The sequence below is a fragment of the Castor canadensis genome, chromosome 14 (assembly GCF_047511655.1).
Source record: "Castor canadensis chromosome 14, mCasCan1.hap1v2, whole genome shotgun sequence".
Classification (NCBI taxonomy): domain Eukaryota; kingdom Metazoa; phylum Chordata; class Mammalia; order Rodentia; family Castoridae; genus Castor; species Castor canadensis.
The window spans coordinates 101,272,282-101,288,893 of record NC_133399.1 but is presented as its reverse complement, the minus strand read 5'-3'; the positions used below and the strand labels follow the sequence as shown (position 1 = coordinate 101,288,893).

The 16,612-nt window shown below is 37.4% G+C and overlaps 1 protein-coding gene and 1 pseudogene across 2 annotated transcripts in view; one reads left to right on the top strand and one right to left on the bottom strand.

The window, feature by feature from the left end:
* The window catches only part of Xpo7 (exportin 7), an 85,509-nt gene that overhangs the window by 55,954 nt on the left and 12,943 nt on the right, over positions 1-16,612 (bottom strand). The window lies entirely within an intron of this gene.
* On the top strand, positions 4,775-5,583 carry LOC109695168 (heterogeneous nuclear ribonucleoproteins C1/C2 pseudogene; annotated as a pseudogene).

Here is a 16,612-nt window from a genome sequence, read left to right as displayed (position 1 = left end):
AAACTTCACAGTGGGAGAATAATAAACTAATTTTGTTTATAGTGTTAATTTCAGATACTGTGTAAATGTGTAAGATTTTATGCAAAAAATGTGATTCAACACAACCAGAAACTAGAAGCAGAGAGATCTGCAAACCTTTAGAAAATCATTGACTTGTGGAAACACTTCTCTGCTCCCATTTTAGGACCCCCTAGTGAGCTAATTTGCTACTGCTGCCAGGAACGCATGGGCATAGGCAAGTACTTCCTGGTGAGGACTCTGCCAACTATGATGAGGCCATGTATTCAGTATCCATGCTTGCTAGGGCACTAACTGGCTTTATAAGGGAAGCCTTGGAGGAGGCAATGGTTTCATTGAGATAATCCCACATCTACTCTAGTCTGAGAATGTGTCATTAGTAAATGCCTTCTGGTGTGCAAAATATTAAATGCACTCAGGAAGACTTCAGCAGATGCTTTTGATAGGATGTGGAATTCTGGCCTAATACTTGTTTTTCTAGAGAAGAATGAGTTAAAAACAAACCCAGAAAAACTCAATTCTCCTTGAGCTGAACCATATGAAAAGACCAAACATCCAACCATTCTTGACCTGCAAAAATGTCAATCTTATATAGTTCAATCTAGTATATCCTGTTTTCTGTTCCTAATGAAGTTGGATTTCACTTAAAGGTCATTATGAAGACAAGATAAATTTGATAAATTGTCTGACCTCAAATCTGTTTCAAGTCCACTCTCCATTCCTCCTCACTAAGAACCCCATGGTCTCTTGGTTCCAGAGCTGTAGTACTCATTCTTCCTCTAGGTTTTCAGGGCTTGCTGACCGCTCTGGTTTTGTGCTTTGTGCTCACTTCTGCAAATGTTCCATATGTGCTTGAGAACATCCATCAAACCCAACCTGTTATTACATTCAAATCTAGTGTATACTTTTGGTTTTTTGCTCCTTTTCCTACCAGTAACTAATTTTTTCACGATGATGGTGGCTATGTAGTTTTGCCCTATGGTTTTCAGTTTTTATATATTCTGAAGCTATTTCATGAGGTACACAGATTTAGAAGTGGAATCTTTGTTACTTAATGATCTTTTTTTTTTTGTGGTACTGGGGTTTGAACTCACGGTGTCGTACTTGTGAGGCAGGTGCTCTACCAGCCCCACTCAGGGATGCTTGATCCCTAAAAGTGTGTCAGTTATACATTATCTGCCCCCACCACTGTGGATTGTCTTTTCACTCAAATGGTCTTTTCTATGCCCTCCTCCCTTTATTTTGGTGGTACTGGGAGTTGAATTCAGGGCCTTATGCTTGGTAGGCAGGTGCTCTATGCCACTCCACCAGCCCTCAAATGGTGTGTGCGTGTGTTTCTTTTGTGTGTGGCACTGGGGTTTGTACTCAGGGCCTACACCTTGAGCCACTCCACCAGTCCTTTTTGGTAATGGGTTTTTTTGAAATGGGGTCTTGTAAACTATTTGCCAAGACTGGCTTTTCACCTTGATCCTCCTGAGTAGCTAGGATTATAGGTGTGAGCCACTTGCACCCAGCTCAAAATGGTGACTTTTGATGAACGGAAGTTGTTAATTTTATTATATTTATCATTATTTTCCTTTAGGATTAATGCTATAGTTGATTTAAGAAAATCATCCCTATGCCAGTCATAAATACATAATGGTATATCATCTTTGAAAACTGTTTACACTCATCTTCAGATCAAAAAGTGAACTGGAATGGACTATTGTGTACGTGTTTAAGTAGGGGTAGTGGTGAGGAGGGTGGTAAAGCTGTTCCTTCTGTTGCATTATTTTCAACTCATGGACCCAAACTGGCTTTTAACTGAGGTACTTAATACTTGTGAGTAATAACACACCCTGGACTCATTTCTTCCTTCTTCCTTTGTGCTATATGTTCTACTCTTTTCCTTTCCTTTTTTTTTTAAATTTAAAATTTTTTGCTCATTTTTGAATTCTTTTTCCCCCTCTCCCTCTCTTCTTCTTTTTGGTGGTACCAGGGTTTGAACTGAGGGTTTAATACAAGCACTTGGCCATGCCCCCAGCCCTGAATTCTACTTTTGTCCCCAACACTAGTTACCACACATTCTAAAGTCCAAAGTTAAGCAATTATCTTCTCCCTTCCTGAATAATACAATGACCTCAGAACACAGACTGTGATCAGTTGTCTTCTGTTGCACTGATAGTCTAAAAACTAGACATTCCTATTATTATTTTATATATTTGTTTAGATTCATTTACCTATGTTTACCAGTTTATCTTTGCTTCTTATCTAACCAACACTTCCATGGCATTTTCCAACTTCTTTAAATATATTCTTTATGAAGTTCAAATGAAGACGTGCTAACTCAGTTTTTGGCTATCTAACAGAACTGTCCTTGAAAGATAATTTTGTTGGGTACACAACTCTAGGCTGACATCTACTTTTCTTTTTTGGCTTCCAGCCTGCCATGGAGAGGCCTCTATCAGCCAGTCTTTTCTCTATAGGTGCAGTCTCCCTCTCTCCTTCCTTTCCTCTTTTTTTGTAGTACTGGGGTTTAAACTCAAGGTCCCCAAGCCCTCTACCACTTGAACCATGCCTCCAACCCCTCGTGCTTTATTTTTCAGATAGGGTCTGGCGTTTCTGCTTGGCTTTGCCTTGGACTGCAATCTTCCTACCTGCACATCCTGAGCAGGTAGGACCAAAGGCACCTACCACCTCTTTCTCTTTTAAGGCCTTCTCATTGTCTTTAGTGTGTGGCTTTACTGTAATGTGCCTAGGTGTGATTTTGAAAAATGTATCCCATTTTAAATGTGGAGCTCTTCTAACTTATACTCATTTTTCTTTCTCAGTTCTCCAAATATTGGCCTGTCCTCCACTTGTTCCTTCTAGGCCTGTTAGATAAGCTATTTTCCCTCTCTCTTAGCCTTCATACTTTTTCATGTCTCCCTGTGCTGACTGTATTCTGAACAGTATCTTCAGATCTAGCACTCTCTCTCCTATACTGTGTCTAATAAGCTAATCTATTCATTGAGTTTAAAATTTCAACACCTTTTTTTTTGTGTGTGGGACTGGGGTTTAAACTCAAGACTACTACTTGAGCCACACCTCCAGTCCCATTTTGCTCTGGTTATTTTGGAGATGGGGTCTCATGAACTATTTGCTTGTACTGGCCTGAAATGAATTTTAAGCTTATAAATATTCTGTTTTCTTCCTATTATGCCTATGGTTTCTGGTCACTTTCTGCCTGCTCATCTTAAAGATTTATTATTTTAGGGCTGGAGGCAAGACTCAAGTGAGGCCCTGAGTTCTAATCTCAGTACCATAAAAAAAATTCCACTATTTTCTTGAGCATTTCCTACATATTTTTTGTTCTGTATCCAGTGATCGTCTAGTACCTGAAGTCAGTAGCAGACGTGACCTTGGGAAGAGGATGCAATCTAAATCTGCTTGCAGTTTGTGCTCAATCTCATTTGTGGTGGTTTTCTCTGTGCACATGCACACCGTGTGTTTCTGGTAGTGTTTCTAAGCTATTTTCCTGTTTCTGCTGATGGTAAGGGACTACCGATGACTTGAAGTGTTTTACCAGGTCCTGGATTAATGTGGAACTCTGCTTAACTTCCCATCTTGTGGTGGAGGTGTAGCATTCTGGTATTGAGCAGACAGCACTTTCCCAGTGACTTCTCTACTCTGCACTGGATTGAGTATGCTCATTTAAATGAATTAAATGGACAGGGGACTTACAGATTTCCCTTATTCTTGCAAGCTTGTAAATGCATTAAAAAGCAGGCTTATTCAAATCCAAACAGGATATGAGGCACTACAAAAAAATCAGTTTGCCATGGTATAAGAAATAGAACTCTTCCTATTCAGTTTTTTCTCCCAAGGGATTGTCCTTACTTTTTAAAGGACATATATATACTTAAAAGGATTTAATAGTAAGTCTTTCTAGGAATTGTATTAGAAAATGATTTTTCAGGTAATATATCATACTACTACAAATTCCAAGATCCTCTTTTTCCCCCCCAAACATGTCAAACTAGATCTTTTCCATTTTATATGTAAGTAGTTTTCTCATACCTGCATGTAGAAGCTTGTCTGTAACTTGCATAAAATTTTATCTTGCTAGATTTGAAGAACTGTTCCAATCTAATAAAATCTTTCTCTTTCTGGCTTTAATTGGTGGGACTGATGTTTAAACTCAGGGCTTTGTGCTTACAATGCAGGCACTCTACTGCATGAGTCATGACTCCAGTCTATTTTGCTCTGGTTGTTTTGGAGACAGGGTCTTGTGAACTATTTGCCCAGGCTGGCCTCAAACTTCCATCCTCCAATCTCAACCTCCCAAACAGCTAGGGTTATAATTGTGAGCCACTGGTGCCCGGCTCTAGCTTTTATGGAAAACAAAACACCAGGAACTGGTTCAAGTGGTACAGTGCCTGCCTAGAAAATGCAAGGCCCTGAGTTCAAACCTCAGTACCACCAAAATGAAAAACCCAGAATCCTTTACCCTGTATATGACATCTATTCCAACAGTTACCCTTGAGATGAAAAGGACAGGAAGTATTTTTTATTCTTGAGGGCATGTTGGAATATATAGCTCACAGAGGTATTCAACAAACATGCTGGCATTTTGTGAAGAGATGAAGACTAAATGGTTGTGTCCACATTGTTGACTTCAAGCGATTTGGGAGCAGGGAATTCAGAATCAAATCTCTTCTCCCTCTTCAATCCTATGAGATGTTTTTGATCTTCAGTTACATTTTTCAGCATTGTGAAGAACCTGTCATCAAATACGATGGCTGGTAATGTTACCAAGGAGGCAGATCCTTGATCTATGTTCATTGGAAATCTTAACACTCTTGTGATCAAGAAGTCTGATGTGGAAGCAATCTTCTCAAAGTATGGCAAAATTGTGGTTGCTCTGTTCCTAAGGGCTTTTTACCTTTGTTCAGTATGCTAACAAGAGAAATGCCTGGGCTGCCGTAGCAGGAAAGGATGGCAGTAATGATTGCTGGCCAAGCTTTAGATATTAATCTGGCTGCAGAGCCAAAAGTGAATGGAGGAAAAGCAGGCGTGAAACAATTTGCAGCAGAGTCAGTACCAGAACACTCTTCTCCAGCCCCTCATTCCACTTGAACTATCACGTGCAGTGGGATTGTGATGACAGGACAGACAGTTACCCAGCACATGTGCCTCGTCTTAGTATTGCTCAGGCACTGGTGCCTTCTAAATGCCAGCGTTTCTTGATGGGGAAATGCCCATCAAGAGGCAATAATGGTTTCAATTCTAAGAGTGGACAGATCTTCCAAGTCCGGAAGGCCATAAAGAAGGCGCTGACACAGATTAAATAAAAAGTGGATTCTCTGGTAGAATCCTTGGGGAAAACTGAAAAGGAATAGAGCAAACAAGGAGAGATGGAGAGTCAGAAGAGGAGCAGAGCAGTAGTCACTGAAGAGAGACAAAACTAATGTGAAGATGGAGTTTGGGGAGGGGGTACACAAGGCTCTACTGAGGCAGAGGACCTACTAGATGACAAGGATGATAATGGGGGATGACTAGTTGGAGTTGACCAAAGATGATGAAAAAAAAGAGGAAAGAGAGTAACAATGACTCTTAAGCACATAGTGGGGTTTAGAAATCTTATTCTATTATTTCTTTTTCTAGGCACTTGTCTAAGATCAAAGTTTTACCAGATCCCCATCTGTAGTACCTTAGTATGTGCTCACTGTTCTCTCTGCATTTCTCCTTCCTATGTTTGTTCATCAATTCATATTGCCTCGCGCCTAGTTTCATTTTTTATTTTCTCTGACATTCCTAGTGGTTTTGTTAAGTCTTATTCTGTGATTTCTAAATCTAATTTGGTAACTTTATGATTTAACAATAAAAAGTATGTAGGTTTTTATCAACTGTCTCCAAAATGATCTTGTTATGCACGGAGTACAGTTCTTTCCACTCACACATGATTTCAGTAGTGCTTCCCTAACTGCAAAGGCAATCACATTTAGCTGTTAACTCCGAGAAGCTTTGAGTTAGAGGTGTGTGTTAAAACCCACAGAGTACTGCTTAACACAATGTATTTTTGTGAATCAGAGTTGGTATGTCAAATATATCCTCTAGAAAAATAATTAGCGTAACAGTTTTAATATTTGTTCCGTAAAGTTGATACTGTGAATTATTCTGGCAAAGAGCCTGATGTTTGGGATCTTTGTTTCTCAAAATAAGTAAGTCCTTATTATACCAGAACAAAAACAACAAATCAAAACAACACACATACTGAATCAAAGTCCTTATCTAAGTCACTAATAAAAACATTTTTATCAGTTAAAAAAAAGAAAAGAAAAGAAACAGGACAAGCCCATGATCAAAGCCCTGGACCCTAAGACAGACCTGTTTTTAGCTGTCAATGATTCATTCATTGACTAGCATTCTTGGGTATGGCCACTCCAGTGGTTCAACAAATATTTCAATTTTACATTTTAGCCAATTACCTAATACCTATGAGGGTATTCTCAAATTTTATTTTTATCAAATGCTTTGCTGACACCCAAATACATTATGTCTACAACATGTCCCGTCTCTATTACCATTACTGGTTTGTTCAAAATTCCTCTTGAATGTGGTGGTGCACATCTGTAATCCTAGCACTTGGGAGACTAAGACAAGAGAATTAAGAATTCAAAGCCAGCTTGGAAACTAGATCCATGTATATCACCCTATACCAAGATTAACTCAAAATGGATCAAGGATCTTAATATCAGACCCCAAACTCTTAAGTTGATACAAGAAAGAGTAGGAAATACTCTGGAGTTAGTAGGTATAGGTAAGAACTTTCTCAATGAAACCCCAGCAGCACAGCAACTAAGAGATAGCATAGATAAATGGGACCTCATAAAACTAAAAAGCTTCTGTTCATCAAAAGAAATGGTCTCTAAACTGAAGAGAACTCCCACAGAGTGGGAGAAAATATTTGCCAATCATACATCAGACAAAGGACTGATAACCAGAATATACAGGGAACTTAAAAAACTAAATTCTCCCAAAACTAATGAACCAATAAAGAAATGGGCATGTGAACTAAACAGAACTTTCTCAAAAGAAGAAATTCAAATGGCCAGAAAACACATGAAAAAATGCTCACCATCTCTAGCAATAAAGGAAATGCAAATTAAAACCACACTAAGATTCCACCTCACCCCTGTTAGAATAGCCATCATCAGCAACACCACCAACAACAGGTGTTGGCGAGGATGCGGGGAAAAAGGAACCCTCTTACACTGTTGGTGGGAATGTAGACTAGTACAACCACTCTGGAAAAAAATTTGGAGGCTACTTAAAAAGCTGGACATCGATCTACCATTTGATCCAGCAGTACCACTCTTGGGGATATACCCAAAAGACTGTTACTCCAGAGGCACCTGCACATCCATGTTTATTGCGGCACTATTCACAATAGCCAAGTTATGGAAACAGCCAAGATGCCCCAGCACTGACGAATGGATTAAGAAAATGTGGTATCTAGACACAATGGAATTTTATGCAGCCATGAAGAAGAACGAAATGTTATCATTCGCTGGTAAATGGATGGAATTGGAGAACATCATTCTGAGTGAGGTTAGCCTGGCTCAAAAGACCAAAAATCGTATGTTCTCCCTCATATGTGGACATTAGATCAAGGGCAAACACAACAAGGGTATTGGACTATGAGCACATGATAAAAGCGAGAGCACACAAGGGAGGGGTGAGGATAGGTAAGACACCTAAAAAACTAGCTAGCATTTGTTGCCCTTAATGCAGAGAAACTAAAGCAGATACCTTAAAGCAACTGAGGCCAATAGGAAAAGGGGACCAGGAACTAGAGAAAAGGTTAGATCAAAAAGAATTAACCTAGAAGGTAACACCCACGCACAGGAAATCAATGTGAGTCAATGCCCTGTATAGCTATCCTTATCTCAACCAGCAAAACCCCTTGTTCCTTCCTATTATTGCTTATACTCTCTCTACAACAAAATTAGAGATAAGGGCAAAATAGTTTCTGCTGGGTATTGAGGGGGGGAGCGGGAGGGGGTGGAGTGGGTGGTAAGGGAGGGGGTGGGGGCAGGGGGGAGAAATGAACCAAGCCTTGTATGCACATATGAATAATAAAAGAAAAATGAAAAAAAAACAAAAAAAAAAAACAAAGCCAGCTTGGGCTACACAGCAAAGACCCTGTCTTAAAAACAAAAAAACAAATCCCTCATGTAGACTTTCTGAATATTTAGACCACACCAGTCTCCTTAGTGCTTAGCAATACACACATTTTTACACCTTAACCACACACTGCTTACTCTTTAATGTTTAGTAAGTTTATAACTTATCTTTCCATGATATTCAACAATGTTGAACATATAGCAAGCACTCAATAAATAATTGCTTTATTATAGGAGATTGGCTTCTAAATGTTTGTGATATTTGGGGAGAAAATGAGAACTCTCATCTTAGCCCCACCCTCACTAGTGGGAAAGTGGGAGAGAAGAAATAGCATTCTGTATTTGGTTATCCTCTAGGGAAGAAAATAAGGAATGTTGTATGTATTTAACATAATCACTCATCCTTTAATACTATCAAAATCTGCTTTTGTATTCCTAAATTTTATTTCTTTTCAATATTTATGGCAACAAATACAAAGTACAAATACAAAGTACTAAATACAAGTACCTACTTGTATTTAGTTACAGCAATCCAAAGGGTAAAGAAGCTTATATATTTCTCAGATGATTGAAATATAATATTTTGAGACAGTGTCAATTACTATAGTACCCTAACACTACAGTCCTAAATATTTTATTTAATTGTTGACACCCAAGAGGAACTGCCATAAAACAAGTTCTTGATTCCTGACAAGCCAGGGAAAGCCATATTTGTGCCAATTTTTAAAAAACATAAAAAATTATTTTTTCATGTTTTTCTCAAAATACAGCCAAGATGAGTGCTGAATATAACAGAATATAAACAATTCTTTAGAGTTGGTCCGTGGACCCTTGGGGGTTCTTCTGAGACTCTTCCATGAGATCTGTAAGATTCAAACTATTTTCACAGTAACACTAAGGCATTACTTATACCTTCTTTGCTGTACTGACACTTGCACAAATGGTGTATCAAAGGTACAAAGACAGTGGATGAATCCAAGGTGCCTTAGCACAAACCAAGGTAGTGGCTTCAGAGTGTATTGACATCTTTGTATTCTTTGCTGCCACATACTCATTTAAAACAAAACAAAACAAACAAAAAACCTCAGCCAGTTTTACTTAAGAATGTCCTTGATGAAATAGAAAACTTATTTTTTAAATTAAATTTTAACCTTAAGACACATCTTTTTAATATCCTATGTGGCAAAATGGGAAGTATGCATATAAATACTTTTGCATACCAATGAGTTTTCATGTAACAGACTAAGAAAGTTCAGATACATTTTCAGATTCTACACTGCAACTAACCTTTACAAAACTACAACTTGTAGAGTAAGTACTGAGGAAAACTCATGATTACCTGAAAAGGCTATTATTAAAATATTCCTCTTTTTCCCTCTACATATCTGTGTGAGGCTCGATTTTGTTCATATACGTCAACACAATGCATCTTAAGATATGAAATATACAAGTAAATGGGACAATCTAGCTGTAGTCTACAAAGCCAGATATTAAAAGAAATTTATTTTAAAAATTACAATACTTGGAAGACTGAGTCAGGAAGATCTTGAGTTTGAGGCCAGTCAGACCCTTGTCTCATAAAACCAAAAGTAAAACAATGCTACCTTACTAAATTTTCATTTTTTTCTTGGAATTCTTTCATAAAAATGTTTATAGTGGGCTTAAAATGGTGGCTCTTTTAAATTAATTGAAACACATATTCTAAAATTTTTATTTTAATTTTTAATATAGGAATATGCTACTGGGATAAACAGACAATAAATAAATTCATAAAGTTATTGGGGTTCTCAATGACATTAAAGAGGGTTGCCACTGTAGTCGATGAAAAGCATTACCTTGGAGCCTTGTTCCACTTGAAATGCATCAGGATTTACAAACTGTACAATTTACCTTATTTAGCAAGAAAGTCCACTGTCTCCAGTATTGCAGTGCATAACCAACTGAATTATATGGTGAACATGACTTCAGTACAGAAACACAACTACACCAACCACCCAGAAAACTCTTTCATAGGTCTCACCCAACCTACCACTCTCTCTTCCTGAGGTAATGGAGCACTTACCTCAGGGAAGTAACCATTTCCTTGTGATTTTCTTCCTATGGTTTTAGCACCTCTGGTGCTTCCCTAGGCTCTACAGGGTGAGTTGTATCACGAGCACAGGCGGGTATATAGCTCCAAGGAGACCACGGTTGAGGAAAAACTGAATGCACACACACATGGAGTTCAGTACTATACAGCAGATGCTTGATTCATTTTCTTACAACTCCACCCAACCAACTTCTGCTAAAGTCAGAGCACCTTTCAAAAAATCTCACATTGTCACTTTCTCACTTCAATTAAACACATTCACTTTTACCTGGCTTATGGGGCACCATTTGTTCTTTTAGGGAGGTAGATTTTCACAAAATTAAGGGCAGGGAAACACTGAGCAGATCACACAATGATTTAAGCACAAATGGTAACACAAGACTGACTTAAGAGTTTCTCTATGTCAATGGAGCTGTGTAATGCACATGTGGGAATTTAAAAATTTTAAAAATTTATTATCATTGTTTCACTGTGCTCGGTCAAAACTGAACATAATAAATCCCTAAGTAAGGTGGGCTTACTGTACATTAGATTTAGTCCCGTAAAAATTAACTTCACACCTGAAAGGGTATGAAGCAATGGTATTTTTGTTATGAAAAGGCTAGTAACAAATTCACTTTTAATACATGACAGAACTCAGGGTAGCTTAAAAGACAGTCATGATTTTCTCCGCTCATATGTTGAGGTAAGTTTAAATAAAATAGCTGGTGGAGTGGCTCAAGCAGTAAGAAATTTAAATAGACTAACCTGGTGCTTGCTAATAATAGTTTTAAAAAATGGTTTAATGACTTCCCCTTCACTTTCCTAATAAAATTAAATTTCATAAGCTTGGTTTATAAAGTATGTCATGATTTGGTCACTTCAACCTCATCTCTTGCCACTCTGATCTTTTTGGATAGAATGAATTTTTTAAAAAGCTGTCTGTTTTGAAGATGTTATTTTCCTGACACAATGTTTAAAAAATTATTCATTAAAATCAGAGTCAGCCCATATCAAATTATTTTACAAGAACTTGACTTGGTTAACTTTGGTATAGAAAAATCACGACTCAGTTGTTAGAAGTAATTACTCTGACTTTAAAAATCCAAAAATAACGCCAGAAACAGAAAGATAAATACTGCATGTTCTCACTCACAGGTGAAAGCTTAAAGAGTTGATCTTATAGAAGTAGACAGTAGAACAGTGTTCACTGGAGACTAGGAAGGGGAGACAGGAGTCTGGAATACGGGTACCAAAACATACTTAGATAGGAGGCATAAGCTCTAGTGTTCTGCAGCACAGTAGGGGACTACAGCTTACAAGGATCTATTTTATAAAGAGCTAGAAGAGTTTAGAAGTTCATAACACAAATAAATGATAAATGTTTAAAGAGATGGAAATGCTTATCACTCTGATTTGACCATTATTGAGTATTTCTCATTGTATCACATAAATATGTGCAATTTTTGTGTCAATAAAAAAACTTAAAAAAATATAAAAACTAAAGGTCTGGGTGAGATGGTAAGTAAGCATCTGTAATCCCAGTACTTGGGAGTCAAAGGCAGGAAGGAGGACTGCAAGTTCAAGGACAGCCCAGGCTATACAACAAAGCCCTATCTCAAAAAAACCAAAAAAGAAAAAAAGTTACTACTTGAAAACAATAGACACATTCTATAAGCAAAGTCTACATCTATTTCTTAAACTACAAAGAATACTGAAGGAGCAAAATAAGCCCACAAGGGCTAAATATGAAATTATTTAATTTTATTATCAATTTGAAGTTTACAAAAGGGAGTATTATTCATGTTCTCAGTGAGAAAAATTATGTAAACAAAGTTTAATTTTTACCAAGATGAGATACAAATAAAACTCCCCAAAAGATAATTTCCAGACAGTAAGGTAATTATCTTAAACATTTAAAAGCATAGCAGATTTAAAATACCCGTGGCCTCACTAGGAGGCACATGCAAAACCTCAAGAATTACTTATAACAGCGTTTCTCAGCCTGGGATCCCGAGATACAGACACAGTGCTCCATTTAAAAATAATGTATTTTGAGCTGCAGATGTGGCTCAAGAGGTAGTGCGCCTGTTTGCAAGCACAAAGTTCTTAGTTCAAACTCCAGTTCCACACACAACAAATGTATTTTCATTTTTATGAGTGCTAAAGTAACCTAAGCGTATTCTGGATCATCTGGCTGATCATTTTAATATCAAGCACCATGTCACGACTTTGGCTTACATTCCTGTTTTGGGGTATACTACTGACAAGTGGCTCAACTTTAGTGACTGAGGGCTAATAAACAGGAGCAGATGTGGGCCTGATACAGAAAAGATGTGTTCTGTCAAGTGGTGGCCGATTACACAGTGAGCCAGAGTTTCTCAGTGCTCTGAATGCAGAAACAGTGGGAGAACTGGGTCACCACAAGCAGGACAGGCACTCAGACAGAACTTACAGTGACTGCTTAGTGGGCAAAGGGTTTGTTTTTTGGGGTGATGAAAATGTTCTGCAATCAGGCAGTGCTGATGGTTGCACAACCCTGAATGTACTAGAAAGCCACTGACTTGCATACTTTTAAATGGTGAATTTCATGTTACCAGATTTTTAGCTCAATAAAAAAGAATGTACAGTACAGCAGTTAGTATTACAGACATCATCATCTAGTATGTTAAATGTATGTTGCTAATGTGAATGTAATTGGTTTTGTAGTTTGTTTAAAATCTGTAAATTAGTTTAAAATTGCCCAAGAGTGACAACCCCGAGGGATTTACACCTAGTTATGTTTGTTATTATCTGTTATATTAAAATCAAAACTGTAAATTAATACTTGAGGTTTGTGAGACACCACTTTGAAAAAAAAGAGGCTATCTACCAAGAAGGCTTGAGAAAAACTGTATGAAAGACTCATAAACATTACCCCTATCTTATTTCTCTCGAGTTTTAGTAATAAAACAGTTCAACGAAAGTGGGAATCTAATATCAAATTTGTATCTTCTTTATAAATTATCCCAAGGCCACTGAAGATTGCTTTACCCCTATAATATTTCTATTGGCAAAACCTGAAAGTAATATGAACATAGTATCTTCTTAAATACACTTTTTTAAGATAGGAACAAAGAAACCAAGAATTAGGCACTGATTTATTGCCAGTTTCTTCTTGATCCTCTAAAATCAAAGTTACTAGTCAATAACTTCTAGTGATTTTAGCAAGCCTTTCAGTAACTTAATAAACTCAAATTAAAAAATACCTTTCCTGTGCTGACAACTGGAAGATGTTATAGATGGAGATACTATACTGACAAGGAATAGTGATGGGAACAGAAGAACACAGCTATGAGCTCCCTCAGAAACCAAAGGAAGCAGACATGCACAGTTTGAAGAGCATATTAAACTCAGCTCCTGTGGAGTTGGCCAGGAAAACATCAATTAAAAGCCATTCCTATTATACACGAGCACTAAGAGGCTTAGGCTTACTCTAAGTACTTCGGCCTGAACACACGTAACAGGTCAAGATGTTTTGAAAGCAAATAGTTTCATGACTGAACTCAAGTGTTTTAGAAATATACTTCATAAACCCAAAGAAAATTGATTGGTTCACTCAATCAAAATAAATTTCTGTATGCTCTAGGTAGTAATTCACAACGTACCAATCAATAATTATGTAACTCACAGATGTTACTTTAAACTTTTTTGGCCATGTTGAAAATTTCAGAAGTTATGCAGGTTTGAATTTTTTTGAGCCCTTATTATGCTAGGCATTGTAAAGTAGGGGATGATTTTGGAACTTAGACTGTCAAGAGTGACCCAAGGTTGCTGACAGTAAGTTTTGATTGTGCTGAGGCTAGTATGCAGCTGCTCAACACCAAGGTAGGCTGTGAGCAGCCTTGTTTACCTCCCAACTCTCATGTCTCCCTTAACACCTCCCTATAAGAAGTAGATATTACTCCTCTATTTCCAACGAAAACAAAAACAAGAAAACCAGAAAATTCCACCTGCAGTACTATAAGCCTTTCATGTTGGTCACTAATAGAATTACACAAATAAAAGAAATCCCAGCTTGGTAACTGCCAAGTTAAGGTAAAAGTAGTTTCAAACCGAAGAATTTCTAAGTGTCCTCAGTATGCTAATATATACCAGGAATGTCTAAGAGAGATACAGTAGGTACTTCTCAATTTGTAGATCAATGAACCAAGAAATACTTGGAAAATGTCACTTCTGTGGTCTCACAAAATTTGAAGACTGATGAAAGTTTAATCTTTATAGTTATATTGGTGAGGAAAGTACTGCATATAATTATTCTTTATAAGGCAGAAATCTTGTGACCTGGACGTTATTTAGGTGGGACTGCAGACTCTAGACTCAAACTGCCTCAGTGAAACAAAAGGACAAAAACTGTTCTGTTAGTTACACCTACTAGAAACAAGAAAGGTTAATGAACTGTAAATAGCTGCTAATTAGAATCATTTGAGGATATTGATTAAAAAAATCAAATTGCCACAATCAAGATTCTGATTCATTTGAGTGTGGTGGTGCATGCCTATAATCCTAGCACTGGAAGTCTGAGGGCAGGAGGATGAGTTCCAGGACAGCCTGGGCTACGGAGTGAGACTCTGTCTCAAAAACAAAGCCAACACCCCAAACAATAAAAACAACAAAAAATTCTGAACACAGTTCAGTGGTAAGACATTTATTTAGCACATTTAAGGCCCCGGGTTCCATCCCCAAACAAAGCAAAACAAAAATTGATTCAGTAGGTTGAGGTAGGGTCCCAGGTGATTCTAACAGAGCTAAAGTTAGACCACCTACCCTTTCAAAAGGAAAAAATGGAAGGGCAGATGCCTCCAGCTGCCATCTCAGAAGATGAGATGAGAAACAATGAGTCATGGATCACAACTCTAAGAATCTAGCCTCTCTTGAGTCTCTAGTACACACAGCAGGATTGTTTCCTTTGAATTCCTACTCTATACACAACTTACTATGTTGAAATTGGGCACCTCAGGTTTCTCACCTATAAAGTGAAAAATCATAATAGTACATGCCTGATTATGTTGTCATGAGTTTTAAATTAGATGTTTCTAGAGCACTTAGCAAAATGCCTGATATGTGATAAAGAGCTCAAGAGATACTGCTGTTATTATTAGTCCTGGCCAGTCTTTGCAACTGCTAGGGCAGAAAAGGTTCTATGAGGTTATTTTGGGGAGAAACACGGCATAAAAGTGTTTTGGAAAAGAAAGTCCCTCAAAAATGAGGAAAGCAGACACAGGGTAAAGAAGGTAGGTCAGGTAAGTCAGTCAAGATCCTGCTCCATACATTCCCCTCATGAAGAGGGGTTGTGATTTAATTAGTAGGAAACTTCAACATCATTTTACTTATGAGAAAACTAAAACTCTGAAGGTTAAAGCTAGTTGTCTCAGGTCACAGTACTATGAAATAGGTTAAAATTTAGGTCTTGCTCAAGTCCAATACTCTTTCCACTAACCATACTAAAATAAATAAATTAATTAATAGATAAAATAAATAGATCCTAACTCTCACTGATTGTGGGTAAAAAAAAACTTAAAAGCTTACTTTCCAATTAATTTGTTTATATGTAAGAAGCTTTCATCTTGATATAGAAAAAGAAAAAATGCATTTAACATGTAGACCTGTTATTTAAATGACAAAAAATCCTTTTAAATGCATGGCTGTGCTATCTAAAGAGTAGAGGAAATCTACTAGGACCAAAAAGAGAACCAACCAGAATAGCAAGCATGACAGCTAACTTGTAAGTACCCTGATGCAGTTTAGGATCTTGGTAGGCAGGCACTCTACTAGCTGAGCCAGCACCTAGTTTGGGGTCTTGGTAATCTAGGGGCTTATGTCTTGATAGTTTTGCAAGGACAAGAGATGCTCTGGGTCTGTGTTGTTAGGAATTGGAAGCGAGTCCCAGGGGATTCTTAATTTCTACTAGAAAGTAAACTATCTAAATAAAAAAGTAGATTAAAAATATAATGATACTAAAAGGGTTAAAATCTTCCCAACAGTACAAGGAAACAGTAAGAAATCTTGTTTGTCTTGAGCTAAACTTGGGGTAAAGGAAAAATAAAAACTTTCTGAGAATTTATAACTAAGGAGTGATGTCACACTGTGGTTCAGGAAATTGCTAGTCAAGAAACTAACATATATATTGCTTTTGGGCCAATGATACTTCTGTGTCAGGTGAAAGTAAATGCAAAACTTCTCTGGAAGAGGGGATGTCCAACCCAAGTCATACAAAGTTCTAGAGCTCTATTCCAGTTTAGTTTATAATCTAGGGCCTCAAGCAATTGAATGTAATAGAGGTGAGTATAAATGTTGAAGTATCAAAAGCTTAAGAGAAAACGATACTCTGAAAAAGAAC